Raw genomic sequence first — 21,493 nt, forward strand, 5'->3', positions numbered from 1 at the left:
CCATATGAGTTTTGGCTCTGGAAATCAAAAAGAACACTTTTACCAAGGATACACTTGGTCTCTACCTGATCTGAACTCCAGTATACAGGAACGCGTTGCTCATATCCCAACGGAACTGCTGCGAGTAACTTTTGAGAGCTTCATATTACAGATGCCGCACCTCGTCGACATCTCCGGTGCTCATATTAACAAATTGTGTAAGCTGCGGTTAATAACAAATTCAAATTGTTGACTTTTTCTATCCACGTCCAGATCCTAAGCTAATACATGAGGAAACACATCTCTTTTCTTACATTCACAGTGCCGATTTGCACCTGTTGGGTGAAACTGGAACGTTTTTTTTTTTCAGCGTAAATTGGTTCCGCCTTAACGCATTGGAATACCTACCATGTATCGCTGACATACAATTGCAACCCACACTGGACTGCTATGAGTAACTGCACATTCTTTATAACTACCTACTATTTACTTTATAAAAAAGGTATTAATCTGCGTTCATATCAGGTAACAGGGATAATGTAAGATACTTACGTTACATCGGGCAACGGATAGTCAGAAATTTTTTTTAAAAAATTACATAAGTCTTCCTCCGTCAAACTCACTGCCAAAAATGATGGTGTACATTAGATATTATTTCACCCCTTCTCAGCATGTAGCAGCCCTGTTCAGGACAAATAACATGCACCGATCACCTTCACCACTCTGGTCACCCACTTTCCCCTATTCCCGATAAACTGAATCCTTTAACATATATCCAAAACATTTTCTGTTCTGGCATAAAACAAAGATGAAGAACGCAAGAGCGGAGGCGGCGGTGAGACGACGTCGGCCAATGCTGTGCTGATTAGGACCTGCATCACGACAGGAGCGCCCTCTAGCCGAAGAGAATATAAGCGCCGCTTATGTCAGCCTCGTCGGGATAGTATTAGCACAGTATTAGCAGAGAGCACTACGATAGCAGTGACGTGTGATCCATATCAACTGCTTATGTGGACCTTGTATACATCAAAGGACTTTGATTATTTGTATGACACTCGTCACTTTCGACACCATTGTAAATTCGAAGTATTGTCTATATTCTTTATTGTAATAAAACTATTAATGTGATTTGCTTGAACTGTTGTATAGCATCCCGAGAACGCAGCGTGCTTTAGGCACCCTATTCGAGACGAGTCGGCAGGACCCCACATTTTCGTAGACAGATTACGCACCCTTGATACTCACTTTCTAACTGCAGAAAAGAGTCGACTGAGAACTATAGACGTTCATGAATGTAATGATATACAAACATGTTTAGGAAAGAAAGAGAGAAAAAATAAATAAAAACAGAACACCTTCTACGATTAGAGAGAGGACTTTCGTATTTATAGCACATGTACAGTAGTATGTTGTGCAAAATTGATTAGCATTTCAGTCACCATGATATAGCACATTTCCTGTTACCAAGTTCCGGCCGCTGTGACCGAGCGGTTCTAGACGCTTCAGTACGGAACCGCGCTATTGCTACGGTCGCAGTTTCGAATCCTGCCTCGGGTATGGATGTGTGTGATGGCCTTAGGTTAGTTAGGTTTAAGTAGCTCCAAGACTAGGGGACTGATGACCTCAGATGTTAAGTCTTATAGTGCTCAGAGCCATTTGAGTCTGTTACCAAGTAGGCACAGGGTCTGGCATGGGTCCTGATTACATGTTCCATGTGCGATGGCATCGACGCGTATAAGGCGCGAGTGGTGCCCTGTGGTATCGTCTTCCATGCTGCCTTCACCTTTTGCCAAAGTTCATCTGTGGTTGGCATTGGGTCACAGCACTGCACCCATTGTTTCACCATATCCCCCACATTTTCGATTGGTTGCAAGTCTAGTGACCTGGCTCGTCAAGGCAAATACTTACGTCATGTGACATCCAGAAGGCACGTTTCCGTGTAGAAACATATGGTCGTGCATAGTCTTGCTGAAAAATGGCGTCTGGGGTGTTTTGCAGAAAGGGCATGGCTACGGGTCCCAGGACCTCATTCACATAGGTCACACTGGTCAGATCGCCCTGGAGACGCAGCAGGACGCAGGTCAATCCTGCAATGCCATTCGGATGTGGTGTCGACCTTCTCGGGAGGCGGTCTAGGTGGTGCAACCTGGGCAACCTTCTGGTGATGTATGACCTTCCGTGAACCATTCGGCTCGTATCCGTTGCACTGTTGAAACATTTCGTCCCACACGAGCAGCTATTACCCGGATGGATGAGTTATATTCCTTCAAACTCACTGATTTGACAGTACGCTTCACGCGTACGTCTATTAGGTATTCTGCTCGTATGCTCAAGTCACACTGATCCTTTACCTTCGGTTTATAGTGACACCGAGAGCCTCAGGCACATTTTACTGGTAGGTGCACTGTGATATCGACGTTGATCTTGAACGCACAGGTATGGTTCAAATGCTAATTATTTCCTATGAATATGGACGTCCTGTATCTAGTCGTTCAAGGTGTATTGTTTTTTTCTGAATATGAGTGCTTTAACATACAAGTTCTAGTTTATTTATGGTGAGTATTAGCAACGATGAAACCTTTGTAGTTCCTGTTTCTGTTGTTAGTCTCAGTAATTGATGTGGTTGGTTGGTTTGGGGAAGGAGACCAGACAGCGTGATCATCGGTCTCATCGGATTAGGGAAGGATGGGGAAGGAAGTCGGCCGTGTCCTTTCAGAGGAACCATCCCGGCATTTGCCTAGAGTGATTTAGGGAAATCACAGAAAACCTGAATCAGGATGGCCGGACGCGGGATTGAACCGTCATTGATGTGGAGAGCTTATTGTTTCCGTTACTTGATGCAGGCCCCTCGCAGAGAACGTTTTAGCCTACTTTAAATGATGTGACGAGAGTTTTGTAACAGAAGTACAGGTTATGCTAACTGTCTGCTAAAATAATTAGTTCTTCGGATGTATTCATACTCCAAATGAACGTGTACTCTCAAATCTGTGTCAGTATTAAGTTAACATGTGTAGCAAATACGCCGAGAACCAAAATACAGTCGCTATCATAAAGGCTGTTTGTCGTTTAGTCGGTATGCTTATTACATTATTACATTGTCAGTTGAAGCCCATAGAACATTACATACAGTTTTGTTGGCTTATAATACAGTCACACGTCATATTAGTGAGCAAGTTATGTAGTAATCGATTACTACATTCAATGGGGACAGGTGATGGCGATGAGTTCGGTTTGTGGGGCGCTCAGCAACTTGTTTGTCGTCGCCCATACAAATCCCCAATCTTAGCTCTGTCCAGCCTCGCCAATTTCTATATGATGATGAATTAATGAGGACAAGCCAAGCACCAAGTTCCTGGGAGGAGAAAATCCCCGACCCGGACGATAATCGAACATAGGACCTAGTGATCCAGAGGCAGCAGCGTTCGACACACGTGAGGGACCAAAATTATATCGTACCTGGGTGTATGTATTTGTGAATTAATGCACTGCTCTGCAAAACTGAAGGACGAAATAGTTAAAGTAACACATCAACTATAAGGTGAAAATGAATGAATGTTCGGGAAAATGTTGCCAGACGTGTCCCTGTCGACAACAGAAAGTTTGACGTCACATGGCGTGAGTTCAGCGCAAGAATAGAGTCAAATGGGGCTGGCACCCCAACACGAGGCAGTTGAAGGAACGGGAAAAGACAACGTATGTCGAACAGGGAGAATTGAAGGTGAACTTTCATGGTCTTCTTCATTACAGCATGACCCAGAGACCACATCTGGATGACTTAACACTCGGAAGAACTATCGGGAAATTTCAAGAAGGACAAAATTTGACGATTGTAGCTCAGGAATGTTCTATTGATCACAGCATAGTTTCACGTGCTTGGGGAGCATTTTGAACCACAGACAGTGCTGCCCGAAGGAGAGGAGGTGGTCCACCAAGGTCAACTGCAGGAGCAGATGACCGCTAGATTGTGCGTCAGGCAAGAAGGGATCCATGTTAGACAGCGGGTGCTACTGCAACAACATATTGCGTTCTGTTGACACCGGCACATCCGGGCCAACTTTTGCGATGGTGCCGAGAGCATAGCGAGTTGACCAACGAAGAGTAGGATCGTCTACTCTCTTCGAATGAGAGCACATTCAGTCTCAGTAGTGATTCTAGAGATGACCTCAGATGGTGGTAGACAGGAACGTATAATGCACAGATACATTGTCCAAAATGATTGTTTTGGTGGTCCAAGTGTTGTAATGTGAAGAGGCATTATTTTGTATAGCCGTACTAACCTCCAGACCTTTGAACACGGTACACTGACTGGTCACCGTTATTATGACACTGCTCTCGTTCCACAAGTACGTCTTTTCAGTGGCACAATCGCCCCTGACTTCATTTTTATGGATGACAATGCGCTATCGCATGAAACAGAGTAGGTAGAGGTTCTCTTGCCACGACAGGACATTTGGCGATTGGACTGACCTGCCCATTTCCCAACATACCACAGATGGAGCTCATGCGGGATGTTTTTGGGGGATGTACTGGAGCACATCGACATGCACCAACGAGTACCTAGCACTTGTTAACCGCGCTGGAAGTGTAATGATACGCCCTACGATAAAAACTCCTTACCAAACTTGCGGCGACCATGGGAGCACGTTGTAGGGCCTCTGTTGCTGTCCTGTCTATTATCATGTCCAGGGGATCATCATAAATCGCAGTGGCCTCAGCGTAATGTTTGAATAAAAGCATTCGTCCTGTTTGTTTCAATGCTTATTTCGTACGCCTACCTTATGCACTATACGTAAGTAGTTTTTCCTATTTATGGTCCAAGTTTCATCAGGTTATATTACAGTGCAGTAACACATCATGCAAAAATTACTTTCGTCCTTAAGTTTTGCACACCATTGCATATGGTGATTAAATACGTTTTGTACAACCACTTTGCCACCTCCAGCTCTTTTAAAACAATTCTCGTCACTTTATTAAGAGGCCAGGACACATATTATCATGAAGGAAATATTGCTAATTTAAAGTGGCCCATGTACGTAACAATAACGATTAGAACATACTAATATTTCATCTAACAGCAAAAAGTTTATGTTTTAATTTTTAAGATATTGAAATTGATGAGAAATCTGTTTCAGAGCCTGTTTCAGAGCCTTTACTTATAACCGGAGTGTGGAGCGTGGCATGTAGGATGATTACACGTTGCTCTGAAAATGGTATCAACGAAAATAGTATAGGAGACTTCATTCTGGATATCCAAACACTCCGACAGTACTCGGGGTAGGGTCACTGATAATACAAGTTGGTATAGGTTATACTGAACAGATAATGACTCCCGGTGACAAGATAACGTTTATGTCAAGGTCACTGATAAGATAGGGATGTCCGGGGTAGCTTGTTACATACTTTGGCAACTGGGCAAGGCCACCCCCCATCCCATCAGGGAACCTACATCGTGCCCACACAACCTTCCATCACCCACTCCCTTCTCCCCACCAACAAAATTCGAGGCCCACCTCTCCCCCCTTCACATCCCTTATAGCTACACTAATTGAGTGGGAAGCATCGGTCGAGCTCTGAGCGCCATACGGAGACGATCAGTTTCCTTTGGGGCAGGCTGTGAGTATTTATTATAAACCATAACAAGAAATTACACTTGTTGTAATTACAGCTACACGAATTTTACCATTCGAGATATGTACTCTGTAGGAAGAGGACCATGGAGTGAGGAAGTTTGTTATAAACGACAAATTGATTAGATCATTATTCCAACCACGTGCGTTTCATCCCAGTGCCATCGACGTCGCGTTGCATTGAAATGAGTCACGTCGAACCTCTTTGCGTCAACACCAGTGTCAAACTGCTATCAGCAAGATGGAGGTAAAATGTTACGAGCTAATACGACGTGACATTGTAAATTAATGCTACATAGCGATAAATATCAACGTAATTTATTATGTAAGGCTAAGTTAATGACTTCACAATACATTACGCAAAATGGCAGCAAACACTAATGCAGTTTGTGGTGTAAGACACTACGACATCGCACTGTGTCGTTAAATTAATGACGTCATTGCATATTCGTTAAAATTTCGCTGCCGCGCGGTCTATGGCGCTTTGCACGGCCCGCGCGGCTCCCCCCGTCGGAGGTTCGAGCCCTCTCTCACGCATGGGTCTGTGTGTTGTCAAAATGGTTCAAATGGCTCTGAGAACTATGGGACTCAACTGCTGTGGTCATTAGTCCCCTAGAACTTAGAACTACTTAAACCTAACTAACCTAAGGACAACACAAACATCCATGCCCGAGGCAGGATTCGAACCTGCGACCGTAGCAGTCGCACGGTTGCGGACTGCGCGCCTAGAACTGCGAGACCACCGCGGCCGGCTGTGTGTTGTCCTTAGCGTAAGTTAGTTTAAGTTTGATTAAGTAGTGCGTAAGCTTAGGGACCGAAGACCTTCGCAGTTTGGTCCCGTAAGACCTTACCACAAAATTTCCAAAAAATCCTGGTAAATATAAACAAGATGTATGACATAGGAAATAAGTATCTGACGTCATACCAAAATTCTCTAAGTACTGCATTTTACCAATTTACAAGGCCTGTGCAAATAGGGCATGTATGATAATTCGCACAGTACTACAAGTACGACCATAAAGATGTGACAAGCGACATGGGGAATCGGTTTAGAGTTGGCTACAATTCGCGAACCCAACTTCCAGCAATCTGCATTATTTAAACAATTTATGTGTATTCGTTTCCGACACGATTGACCCGGTCGATGGCATAAAAGGCTTTGCTACGCAATCTCGCATTCAGGGATGGCAACCCACCCAGGTTAATAACTGCAGTCCTGTCGTAACTCGTTGATACTTACGTGTTCGCCTGTGGAAATCCGTGAAAGGCTATGCAGATAAGAGTTGGTAATAGTTCTCCCCCTCCCCCGTTTCTCTCTGAACCAATCAGAAACAAGTTCCCCCTCCTCGTTAATCATTCAGCTTTTAATACTACAGCTCATGCCGGGACGAGGTTAATTTTGATCATTCAACCTTCCTAGGCAGAATAAAAATGCACGCAATCACAATTAACATTCCGCTACATGATATTTAAACAAAATAATCTCCTGCTACAGACAGATGCTAGATAATTCTGTACACATGTAAGGTTCCTCCGTGTTTTTAAACGTGATCATGACGACTCTTCCAACTACGAATCGTAAACTTCTAGAACCAAATGTACGTTGGCGGTAGTAATGTTGTTCTATACTCAGCTATCTATGGCAGTTCTCGAAATTTTCGTAATGGTCTTTTCAAGAAAAGAACATCACCGAATATTAGTTATCGAAGCATCTCCATAATAGTCAGCTGTTGATCCAACTTACTAGTGGCAGGTCTATCTGACACAGCCATATGTGCCTGATTTAAAGAATTTTTTATATATTTCATTTTATCTGTTTGTAATACCGTGTTATCATTTCATGTATTGACCCGTTCCATGACCATGGAGACTTCTCCTTAATTTGGTCCCACGAAATAATAAATAAATAAATAAATAAATAAATAAAAATAAATAAATGTTATTCATCGGTGCCTAAAGAGTGTTTTACGGCATTTTTTTCAGATTTTTGTAAGCAACCAAAGATTTACTGCTACTAAATAATTTTCGAAGTGCATCCAACAACCTTACATCCGAAAATTAACACAATCACATAAAATTTAAAACGACAAGTGTTAACGAAATAAGCCTCGAAGAAATAAGTGTTTACAGCCCCCTAGACGATAACATTTGCATGGTTCTCTGAGAACTGGAGAGATGAGTAACAAAGAATATTAGCGTGTGTTTAACAGCGCTGTTGGCGCTTTATCAAGCTCCTGCTTCCGACGAGAGCAAATGTCGGTGGTCTGCGAGCGTTGGGTTATTGCCCGCGTGATGTATCGTTTATGGTCACAGAGCAGGCTCCCTGTGTTCGGGGCACTGCCTGTTTCCACGGGTTTGGATCTCGTGGTCAGCTTCATAGCACATTTCTTCGTCAGCCAGCTACGGACGTAGGCCGCGCAAGTAAGGTTCCTCATAATTTTTTACTTAGCGTTTTAAGAAAGTATATTTCTCGGCCATTCCCATCCAATGGCGGTGAGTCTACATTTCTCACGTTAGTGTAGGACGTTTTTCCGGCTGTTACTGATAACCAGTGAGTATGTGTTGAGGCCGTGGTGGTTCTCGACCCCCTCCCACACCCTCACACTCATTCACCGACTCTACGATCAACATACACACTTTCTCTGAAAGAAGCGACTGTGGCAGCGAGAGAGCGCTGTAATCGAGACTGCGTCTTTGGTGGGTATAGCAACTTCGCACGTTAACGCCAGCACTCCGTAAGCAGCCTTAGTTTTATTTATTGCCGTGCGTGTCAATTCTTCAGCCAAGCATATAGTGCGTTTTCTTGAAAAAACGAGGAGGCAGCCAGTCAAAATAATATAAACAGTGATAGGTAGGTATGCGTACATAGGATTGTGTATGCCATTGTTTTTAACATTATGACACTGTATATTAACAGTGCATGGATAATGTAGAAATGGTACTTAGAAAATGGGTATTTGCTCTTAAGCAGTGCATTACGTAATATATTAAACATTCAATCGTCTCTCATCATACTACAGTAATAAGAGCTATTTAACGCTTACTACGACTTCACATATGGCTAAAAATGGTTCAAATGGCTCTGAGCACTATCGGACTTGACATCTATGGTCATCAGTCCCCTAGAACTTAGAACTACTTAAACCTAACTGACATAAGGACAACACACAACACCCAGCCATAACGAGGCAGAGAAAATCCCTGACCCCGCCGGGAATCGAACCCGGGAACCCGGGCGCGGGAAGGGAGAACGCTACCGCACGACCACGAGATACGGGGACTTCACATATTACCAACATTATACGAGTGATTTTTCTTTGGTATGTAGCAAGTGTTTATTTTTTTCGGATTTTGTGTTGTGGTAGGTTAATTATGATAATGTGCCTTTTTATTCTGCCTGGGAACACTGGGTGATCAAAATTAATGTCGCCCAAACATGAGCTCTAGTATTAAAAGTCCAATGCTTGGGGTAGTTCCCTTTTTTTGTTCAGGGAGAAATGGGAGAGTGCTTGGCGCTCCAAGTATTAGCGAGGCTTATCTGCACGGCCGTTCACGTATTTCCGCTAGCGATCGCGTAGTCGTCAGCGAGTTACGGCAGCCTTGGGGTTATTAACGTGGGTGGAATGCCCTGCCTGACCACTAGATTGCGTAGCTGTGCCTTTTATGCCATCAGTCAGGTCAGTCGCGTCCGTAATGATTAGACAACAATTGTCTGAATAATCCTACTTTCCCTTCCATAGCCAGGGAATTGTAGTCCACCCTACAAGGATCTCACACACTGCTGGTCACCTCCTCTGGTGAATATGTGTAGCATTGTGCTAATTCTTATACAGACGGTATTTATTCATGTCTTCAAAATCGGTGAAACTGCAGTGCTAATAGAATTTTCCTATTACGTCACATACTAGTGTCTTACGCCATACATCATGTTAGTACTTCACGAGATTTTGCATAATATGTGGTGACATCATTATTTCTTAATATGTCGTAACATCGTTATTTCTCCAGAAGGAGAACGTGCTCTTTTAACACATACACTAGTAAAATAGGGATGACTTAGAAAGTTTTTATGCACCGTGGTGTGGTATTTGTCCTAGATTTTCCCTCCAGGCTAACCTTACTGATGTGATGGAAGCACGCAGTTCACCTAGCAGAGTGGATAGACCAGTCCTCGTAAAAGCGCAGCCGATGGGACACGCGTTGCCCAAATCCAGAATTCGTGTGGCCCGCGGTTCTCAGCCATATTTTATAATAACATGCGTCTTGCATTTAACAGTCTGATGTGATAACGTCAACTAACGTTAAGAGTTTCTTGAGAGCGTCGTTTCCCTGCTCAGTAACTATGAAAAAACTTACAGAGGCAGTATTTTAAGACGTGTAAATTTTAATTGAGGGTGGTAAATTCGGCCGTTTGCTAAATTAAGTTGGCCCCCACTTCAGCGAAAGAGGAGTAAGTTGCACGGCCACTGCGGTATTACAGGGTTTGAAAGGGAGAATGTTTTATAGGTGGTCTTTCGTTACTGACAACTCACTGGCGTGAGCGACACGTACCCATCAGCTAACATTGTATCAATTTTCAAAAGGAAGTAACGTGGATTCCTGAACGCTGATTACAGGGAAGATCATCTTCAAATGTGGTACTTATTTGCAGCAAAGAATATAAAAGTAATTAAGGCTGGCCGCGTGGGATTAGCCGAGCGGTCTGGGCCCTGCAGTCATGGACTGTACGGCTGGTCCCGGCGGAGGTTCGAGCCCTTCCTCGGGCATGGGGTGTGTGTTTGTCCTTAGGATAATTTAGGTTAAGTAGTGTGTAAACTTTGTGACTGATGACTTTAGCAGTTAAGTCTCATAAGATTTCACACACATCTGAACATTTCTTAGTTAAAGCTGTTGTAATACACTACACTGGGTAGAAAAAAAGCAGTATTTAAATAATTTGTAACGCTTTAGAAGGACAGGTACAATTTTTTATAAAAGTTACTCACACTCATATTGAAACCAACAACTCTTCATCAGACATCTATTGTGTCACTGTTAAATTTCTCTAGTTGGCAGCAATCTGAGATAATACGACAGTCAATACAAATTGTTTGGAATGGTACTGATATGCAGCAATCTGTACTTCGGGGCTGTAGATCAGCTACCCGTGTATCTTCAATAGAATAATACTATCAGTACTAACAGTGATCAATAATTACGGAACTGCAGCTTTCGGGCTCTCTTCATATTACAAAAATCTGTGAGATCGAGGTTTTAATTAAAATTTTCTCGATGTACTTATCACAGCGTAAATGTCTTAGCACGCACAGAGAATTTTGTCCATCGTATTGTAGCTTTTAATAGCAACTATAAAATTATGTTTCACTTGACAGTTTAGAGCACGCCGTGCCTGTATCTGAATAGGCCAGCAACATCTTGCAGTATGGCATACGAACTCTGGATAGTTGGCATCTGCCCGGCGTGCCTTCAGTTGTAACTGTTGGTGCGCCGATAAGCGTGGCAACACAGTACGACCGCATGGTCGGCAGTCATCTGCAAAGTAATCGTAATAGCACTATAATGGGACTTCTGTGTCACATGATAGCCAAAGGTTCCGTATTTAGAAGCCGCAGTAAGGACTGTATACTCGTACATTTGAATGGGTGGAAATGTGGACGAAAAAGCCAAAAAGCACATCTGAAGACACGTTAAACAAACATTTTGTATACTTCAATTTACCTTTAAAATACAAGTCCTCACCATTTTCAATTTTTCGCTTTATATGACTCCGTTGTCGAATCAGAAAAATGATGGAGGAATTATAGCAAGCGAGAGGAAAGTAGGCCGGTTACCTGAGGAGTGGGTACAGTGGCAGGGTGAGATGATTTGATAGGGGGAAAGCTAGCATTCTTATCTTCAAGTGCTGACAGCTCATGGGCATGCTTGATTCGTACCGATCAGCTATTATGCTATGAATTCCAAACGGTAGTAACATGGATCCGTGAGTGTGCATTATAGAGACGGTCATTCTCAAATGCCGTACATATTTGCAGCAATGAATGTGAAATTGAATTAGGGCTGTTGTAATACAAAGCAATTAGCAGAAGAAAAATAGCATTCAAAACATATAGTAAATATCTGTGATCGTGTCACCTATTATACAACGCATTTAAAAATACGTACAGTTACTGTTGTTAATCTCTCTGTCATCTGCTTACACGGACAACACATAAACGCATCGTCAGATAATTACGGGGCCACAATTTTAGGGTCACTGATGGTCGTAGGAATCTGAAGCAGAGGACAGCCAGTACGAAGTGTTCCAAATGGTGTCGACTTTTAACGATTGGTAAGCGTACGTGGAGGCGGGTGGCCAATTTAATGCACAAATACTAGTCTTCTGGGGACTTATAAAAGTTACAGGTTATTCATAAAAAGATCGGTACATATGTGGCTCGGGGTGTCGTCCCACAATGTCAGTATTGGTTTTTGAGTAAACGATTTTGACAACCACTGTGTTTAATGCATGATGGGAAGAGGTGCATTTTTCTGCCGATTTTAGACGACGTCGAAGACCACTATACGGCCCACGATGCATAGTTCAAGCCGGGCGTGTGCTTCGAAATCCAGCAACCCCTGCTCTCATTAGACAATAACTACTTAACCTGCCAATAGGAAGTACATGAGAATTAAATCCTCCCACGACTTCTACAACTGTAAAAGACGTATCCGAGGCATCCTCACCTGTGCCCCAGGCTCGGCACACGGTCTTAATCTGCCAAGAAGTTTAAAACATCACACACTCCGCTGCAGAGTGAAAATTATTTCTGATAACGGTCGGTATATAAAATAACACAAACATATGCAGCATGTCTTATGGTTCGTTCTGAAGATGGTTGGGAGATTTGCAGTCGAAATACCACAAGAGATGAAGTAGTGTGGCTGCATTCCCAGAACGTCATGGATCAATGTATAAAAATGGTACGCAAATTACATTTTCAGAAAAACGTATTGCAATAAGCTCAAAACAGGTGTACCGCCTACCATGATTATCATTACATGCTCAGTGACTGTTTCAGTCAGTCGAGCATGGAAAGACTGTATTTCATTTGGTGGAACGAAACAGTAATTCACCTTATCACTTCAGCTCTGGTGGCAACTGGAGCAAGATTATCTGCAATAGGTCTAACAATGGAAAAGAAAACTGGATTGAAATTAGACTACTACGAACACTACAGTGGATGTATTATCATAGGCAAAACAGACACGAATCCAACACTCGCCACAGTCTGAAAAATGGGAAGTTTCACTGTCAAAAGCTGCTGAGAAATATTCTATATGGACAACAAGGTTTGGACTAACGACCATCATCAGGTTCAGAAAACATTTAAATCGTACTAGGTGTTATAAATTCAATGACTTCAAATAATAAAATTCATGCCAAACAGTGCACTCACTAATGTTGCATAAACTGTCAGTACTAACGTTATGAATGGAGGTATATTTCGTACCGGAATATTGCCGAATTTATGGATTTTTTGTTTGACACAATTGATCGTCAGTATGAACAAACATCGCGAGTTTCGCATAGCTTCCAACACAAAGTTGTAACAGCGAATAGATTATTGGGGAGGAGCCCGGTGATGGTCAAAGAAACTTACTTGATGGTCCAGTATGAATATAACTCAACAAGTAACTGGAAACACAGTAAATACATCTTTCTTTGATGTTCCCTCAGAATGTCCATTCATTAGCTCAGGAAGCTCTTCGCATTAATGTTTCTGATCATCACGCAATGTACGCCCATATTGGACCGTTTGTTTTGAAAGTCGTGTATGCCATGCTTTATTCTATATTTTTTCTTTCCCTGAAATGATTCTCCGCGAACGGCAAACGAGACTGAGTGGCAGGCCTTAATTTTCTCTCAAAAATGCTACCAGGTAAACCGTAACGCATATTATGCGAATTTAGACTTTCTCGGCGAACCTCGAGGATGTAGTCTTCTCGGGTTATCTGCCGAATCAAGCCGTCGTTCTGCGATAACGTTTCAAGTCTCCTACTTGTCATCTACAGGCGAAATGTCGGGTTCGTATCCCGGTCGCTTCTTTAGAGCGGCTCGACCGCAATCTCCTCTACCTCGTCTGCGTCGGCAGCGCCAATTGCGCGCCTCCGGCGGAAGGGGAGTCGCGGCCCGTGCTGTGAGGCGGAGGGGTGGGGGGTGGGTAGGGGAAGTGGCGGCCGGTGGGGGCTCCCCGCGTACTGGTGGACGCAGGCGTCGTGACCTGGTGGGGCCTATCCCTTCCGTCCGTTGCCTTCGCCGGTTTCGCATCGCAGCGTTCTTGTCGTATTTTTTTTTTTTTTTTTTTAATCGCTGCATCCCATGCGGTGTTAAGTTGGAACCGCCATCTCGGCTGACAAGGTTATCATAGAGTCGTATCTACACAGCCTCCTTAAAGATCGAATCCCAGAACCCGTTCACCCTACACAGAAGCTTTATTTGTTCGAAATCAAACATATGGTTTTCTTTCTGATCATGTTCCGCAACTGCAGACTTCTCCGTGCGGCCTAGGCGAAAGCTCCTTACGTGATCTGAGCAGCGCTGCGACATACGTCGGAGCGTCTGGCCGATGTACTGTTTGCCACAGTCGCAGTTGATGCTATAGACTCTACGTGTCTGTATTCCTAGTTTATTCTTCACTGAGCCCAACATATTCTTTATTTTGGTCGACGAACGGAAAATGCTTTTAATGTAGCTCTTTTCTAATTTCCTGGGAATCTTTTCCGGGAGCCGCCCAGCATACGGAAGGAACGCGAAGCGCTTAGTGCCTTCCTTGTGTACCTCTTTCCTCTTCTTCTTGCGCTGTTGGAAAATGTATCTTACCTGTGTCTCAGAACAGCCGTTCTGGAGAAGCTTTTTCATCAAGTGTTGCAGTTCGGCAGTTAGACTCCTTGTCACATATGCTTCGTGCGCTGCGCCGTAAGACGGTGAGCACGGACTGGCGTTGTGCTGGATAGTGGCAGCTACCGGCGTTAAGGTACAGCTCTGTGTGTGCCTTCTTCCTGTAAACAGAATGATCTCCGTGCCTTCTGTGTGCTTCTTGATCACGATGCCGAGGAAAGACAGACACCTGCTTTCTTCCACCTCTATTGTGAATTTGATATTGTCATGTAGGAGAGAACGTGGCATGTTGAGACAGATTTCAGATTTTATTTTTTACATTTTTTGTTTTAATTTGGTTTTAATTGGGAAAATTATGATATTATACTTCAATTAGTTGTGCACGTTTCTATGGTATTGACGCTTTGATTAACCAAATGTATCTCCCAAAATTAAAATATTTGTTTAATGCTGCAAAGTATATCAATGTTCCCCACATGGGGGCAAGTTGATACTAGCGAGAGGCAACTTGATACAAATGTACAAATAATAAACTAATTGACATTAAGGTTGCAAATAATCACCCAATAGATAATCGAAAACATTTATTAAGCAGATTATAGTACAAAGGTGACGTAAGACATATTATTAACTTATTTTAAACACACAGATCATGAGATTGTGTCCATAACCTACTCAGAATGACTGATTACAAAGTCAGATGTACAGTGAATACAAGTGTACATCTTACAGTACTTACCACATTCTATATGGGCCCATTTTTGTTGTAAGAAATGCACTGTATCCAGTCTTGACCTGGCTTGGGATTTGGAGAATGGCTCCAAACATATGAGACACAAGGCGTCATTTTCTTCCTCAGACTCTAATGCAACCTTCATTTTATTTTTTGGGACGCATTTCTTTTTCTTCACCTTGTTCTTCTCCTTAGTCTGACTCTCTATTATTTTAGATTACTTGCATATGGAACTGCAGTTGTAGTCTCAGTTCGGTTCACTTTGGGCTGTAGACTATCAGCGTTACTTGTGCCAGCCTGAGAAGTCTTGACAGTGCTGTCTTGTGAAGTCATCTCTCTATCCGTGACTGCGCTGGACATGAAGTCGTCATCAGTAAACACTTCTATGTTGTATGGCGCGCTTCCTCTTACTTGAAATCCAGATATAATATTTGTAGTATATGTTTCTCTAGGTAGTGACATCTTTAGTATGCCAGGTAAGTCGTAGATTGTTACAGTTTTCCCTGGATTGCTGATCATCCAATCGTCGACTGAAGCGAAGTAAAATTTCTTGAGAGGCCCATAAACTGGCCTGTCAAGCGGTTGCAGGCGATGGGAAGTGTGCGGGGGAAACAACAACATGACGATACCATTTTCTTTGCAGAAGTTGAGCACTTCAATAGATGAATGTGATTCATGGTTATCCAAAACCAACAAGCAGAGACTGCCCTTGGTAGATCTTACGTCGCCGTCAAAATGTTTAATGAACTTCAAAAACGATTCAGATGTGATCCATCCGGATGCGTAGGAAGTTCCAATACATCCTCGTGGTCCGTTAATGGTGAAGTGATCCTTGAAGAATACTCCTGGAAATATGAACATCGGAGGAATTGAGTTGCCGATGGCACTGACAGCCAATACCATAGTGACAGTCTGCCCCCTTTCCTCTGACGTCGCATTCCCTACTAGGCGCACTCCTTTCTGAGCAACGATTTTGTTTTTTCTCTGAACTGTTTGCACACCGGTCTCGTCGAAATTCCAAATATCTTTAGGTTCAAATTTGTATTTATCTAAAGTACTCTTGAAATTGTCAAAAAATAGATCAACATTGGCTTTTATTAAAACTGGTAGCGCGACTAAGCCTCGTAGCCTCAGGCTTCCTGATTGATAGTCGAGTGGGTCTTTTCATAAATAAGCTAAACTAGTCCTTTGTAGCCATTTTATGGTTAATCCATGAATCAGGTAATGTAATGATATTCCTATTAGGCACAGCAAGTTCGTAAGCTAAAACTCTGATGTTTTGTGGGGTAAGTCCGTAGCAGATTTTAGAAGAGTGTATTACATACTCTTCGAGTTGAGATTCTAATTGGTCTGGAAAAGTTTGTTTTGGTTTGGCATACCACATTGTAACCGTTTGACCTTGCGATTCATCTTTTTTTCTTATAAATCTAAACAATGTCATTTTGTCGATCTCGAAGGCTACAGCTGCTTCCCGTAAAGACATGGTTTAGGTCTTGAAGACTTCATAGGCTTTTTCAAAGCTCTCATTCGGGACTTTACCTCGATCTGTCTTCCTGGTATAATTCCGCATCATGTTTCTGTAAGAAAAGACAAAACTCTAATTTTTACAATATTGGGGTACGTTAATACATTGTATCAATTTGCCCAAGCTACGCTTATCAACTTGCCGGATTGAATAAGTGTCTCTTAAGTCAAACTTAAGTCTACAAAATATAAAGTCTAGAAAGATGACATTATCATGAAATTCTTACCAAGAAACAGGCGTTTAACTGTGCCAACAGTGAACTTCCTGAAGAATATCCTCTTGCTGGTACGCCAACTCAAACACACTAGCCTACAATTACTTTCTACTCATGAAAACACAATTTCAACAATAAAATCGCGTAGAGCACTCTCTTGACAGCTGGACGCCGTGTGGCACTGCGTCGCGGTAAACAACAGCCTCTACTCACTCATGTCCGCCCTCCGCATGCGTGTTAGCTCACAGTCCCATCTGTATCAACTTGCTCACGTATCAACTTGCCTCACTCTCGCCTATGCCGTTGAAGTGGTTATGGTGTACTTGTAGATTTTATTCGCCATGCGGCCAAGTCACGAACCTGTCGACCACGTAGCGGCAGAATACCTTCGGTTTCAGACCCGCTGTTTCTTCGACGTGTTCCTTGTAGAGGTTTGCGATACATGGCGTCAGAGGGGAAGCCAAGGCCACTCCGTCTACCTGTTAGTAGAATTTACCACCACATTGGAAGTATGTGGTAGTGAATGCGTGGCCGCTTAGTAAGTGGAAGAGTCATCCAGAGGTATCCGTGTGAAGAGGGACATGTCATCAAGGCTGATCATGGTGTCACATTCGTAGAGACGTTTCCCTTGAAGTATCTTCACAAACTCCGTCGAGTTTTTCACGTGGTAAGGACAATGACCCATGACCAATGAACCTCTGTGATACACTTGTTTCGAGTGATCCTTCAACGAGATAGCTTTATGGACAAATGAAATATGGCATAATTTGTGGTTAATTTAGTAAAGGTTAATGCACTACCACAGTAGCCTTGGGCCTTTGAATACCACCGTCGCCCCACGACGAGAAACACGAAAAGCAGCGCTGCCAGATGAAGTAAACTATAAATACGCGCACCGCCCAATGGCGAAAAAGCATTCATGAACCCCGGCGTGAACGTTTAAATATAAGTACGGTTACAGTTATTAATCAGTTAATCTTCTGCTCACATAGACAACTCAACACTTTATGTGGCAGTTACACTGCCATAACTTTGGATGTGGCAGCAATCTGTAACAGAGCAGTTGACACGAATTGTTTCGAATGGTGCCCACTTTAACGTCAGTACTTGGTGGCCGCCTGCCAACAAATTGCAAAATTACTGTAGCTAGTCTATTGGGGGATTGTAACACACTAATTCATGCTGGTTACCAATTAATAATAATGTCGGTACATTTGCGATCCGAGGTGCCTCCCCACGTCAGCATTGGTCCTTGTGCAAAAAATTTGGACGACCATTTGGAAAGACCATCATTTTCCGCCATTTCTGCAAAAACGTGCAATTACTCGCACGAATCAAATTTAGAGAGAAAGTTATGTTTTGTAATGAATATGTCGCAGTCTTCCACCACAATAGAAAAAAAATTCCACCAATTTCCATAACTCATCGTGACATCATTCATTTAACCACAGCTGCATTTCCTATGTGTTACACTACAGATTATGTTAATACTTACCACCATGTAGCATAATATGGTGGAATGTCATTAATTTATAATGTATCTCTAATATAATATTTATCACCATTTTACAGATAATATCAGGATACTGCAGTTGACATATAACACGACGCTACGTGACATGATGCGATTTCGAGAACAGTGGGACAAAACTAATTGGAATAATAATATAATTAATTTGTAATTGGTCAAAAATACCTACACACTGGTGCTCTTCCTACAAATGTTTAAACTCGTGTACTTCGGACAATAATAAATTGAAATTTTTATTATTGTTTATAATTAACGTCCACACCATCATTCTAAAAAATCTGATTCTCTTCATAAAGCGCTCAGAACCCGAAAGATGCACTTCACTCAGTTACCCTAGTTACAAACTACACACATCAAAAATAGTTTTCCATCACATCAGTTCCGAGAGTTCCGGAACCTGTACAGAAATTTGGAATAGATGTCAACATAAACATCATTTCCGCCATTTTCATTGCTCATGAAAACCACATATTGCATGTTGTACCACCATACAGCGAGACCTTCATAGGTGGTGGCCCAGACTGCTGTACACCGCGGTACCTCTAATATCCAGTAAAACGGCCTCTTGCATTGATGCATACCTGTATTCGTCGTGACATACTAATCACAAGTTCAACAAGGCACTGTTGTTCCAGATTGTCCCACTCTACAACGGCGATTCAGCGTAGACCCCTCAGAGTGGCTTTTGGGTCACGTCGTCCATAAAAAGCCTTATTCAATCTATTCTAGGCATGTGTGACAGGTTTCATGTCGAGAGAACATGCTGACCATTCTAGTCGAACGATGTCGTTATCCTGAAGGAAGTCATTCAAAAGATGTGCACAATGGGGACGCGAATTGTCGTTCATGAAGACGAGTGCCTCGCCAATATGCTGCCGATATGGTTGCACAATCGGTCGAAGGATAGCATTCACGTATCGTGCAGCCGTTATGGCGCCTTCCATGACTACTAGTGGCGTACGTCGGCCCCACATAATGCCACCCCTTAACAGCAGGGAACCTCCACCTTGCTGTGCTCGCTGGAAAGTATGTCTAAGGCGCTCAGCCTGACCGTGTGGCGTCCAAACACGTCTCCGAAGATTGTTCGGTTGAAGGCATATGCGACACTAATCGGTGAAGAGAACGTGATGCCAATCCTGAGGGGTCCGTTTGGCATGTAGTTGGACCCATCTGTACCGCGCTGAATGGTGTCGTGGTTCCAAAGATGGACCTCGCAATTGACGTCGGGAGGGAAGTTGCGCATCATGCAGCCTGTTGCGCATTGTTTGAGTCGTAAAACGACGTCCTGTGGCTGCACGAAAAGCATTATTCAACATGGTGGCGTTTCTGTCAGGGTTCCTCCGAGCCATAATCCGTAGGTAATGGTCATCCACTGCAGTAGTGCCCCTTGGGCGGCCTGAGCGAGGCAAGTCATCGACAGATCCTGTCTCTCAATACCTCCTCCATATCAGAACGACATCGCTTTCGTTCATTCCGAGACGCCTGGACACTTCCCTTCTTGAGAGCCCTTCCTATCACAAAGTAACATTGCGGACGCGATCGAACCGCGTTATTGACCGTCTATGCATGCATGAAGTACAGAGAACACAAGGCGTGTACCTCCTTCCTTGTGGTATGACTGGAACCGATCGGCTGTCGGAACCCCTCGGTCTAATAGGCGCTGCCCATGCATGATTGTTTACGATTTTGGACGGGTTTAGTGGCATCTCTGAATTGTCAAAGGGGCTGTGTCAGTGATATAACATCCACAGTCAACGTCTGTCTTCAGGAGTTCTGGCAAGTAGAGTGATAAAAACCTTTTTTTTTTAAGTGTGCATAAGACGTAGGAGCGGGTGCCTGACTCTAATTGGTCCGGAAAAGGTGGTGGTGATTTGGGTGTGAGCTGCGGGAAGGGTCGCTTGGGCAAGATGATGGTTCGCGAAGGAGAATGGAGTTTGGGGTGACCTCGTTCGATTGCCTCGTATGTAAAATGATAATCCGGAAGTCTTTATCTTATCAATGATCTTGAGATACGCATTATCACTGGAAGTATTTATGACTTCTATGTAACCTGGTACCCATTTTATTTTATGAGTGACCAGTTCTTTAGTATTCTTCAAGCCTTTTGGCATCAGAATGCGAGCTTCTATGCTACTAACGGAGGAACAAGGTGGGTATCACTGAAGCGACTGTTGTGGTACGTAGCAGTTAGGAATGAGGTCCATCTTTTCTAGTCGTACCTGCAGCTAAACTGGACGGTGGGTGTAGTGTAAGGCCGTTGACGGTTGATGGCAGGAGCTCCCCAAACAGCCTGATTTGCAGTCCGTCCAGATCTTCTGTCACTGAACAGAATGTGAGCTGACTCAGGAGCGGCGACAGACAGATGTTGTGTTTATACCTTGCATAGCTGGTCGTATGTGGCAATAGGGAGAAAGAATATGAATTAAATTCCAAACTCATTTTCCTCCTTCAGAATTTCCCACTTCTAATAATTATTATGTGAACGTTATTTATTGTTTCGCTAGTTGCTGTTCGTCTTTTGTAATTTACTGTACTACATACATCATATGAAAGAGCAGCAAAATCAGATATATTTTCATAGAATTAAAAGTTGTCATTATATATAACAGGAACACTTCTAGAGTGCGAACTGTTCTTTAGAACTAAACTAGAACTCCATAAGAACTTTATGTTTTCAAAGACTCCGGGAACATGCCATCTTAGTGGAGCCGTGGTAAAAATTCTGTTAATATAATTGGCGAAATACCCATTGTAATGGGAACAGCGCGCCATCTCCGCATGTGTAGTCTACAAGTACTGCCAAAAATGGAGGCGCGAGTGATGAGCATCTCCACATACATATGCCAAGGTCCAACCCTATGTCGAGAGAACCGCCCGAGGTCTAGTGACTGTAAAATAATATTCCACCGCTGGGTAAGAAACGACTCTGGGTCAGTAACATGCGCCAGAGGGACTCGCAGAGACACACGACCATTTATGGCCCCAACAACTAGGCATTCACAGCAA

This window comes from Schistocerca gregaria, chromosome X (genome assembly GCF_023897955.1).
Source record: "Schistocerca gregaria isolate iqSchGreg1 chromosome X, iqSchGreg1.2, whole genome shotgun sequence".
NCBI lineage: Eukaryota > Metazoa > Arthropoda > Insecta > Orthoptera > Acrididae > Schistocerca > Schistocerca gregaria.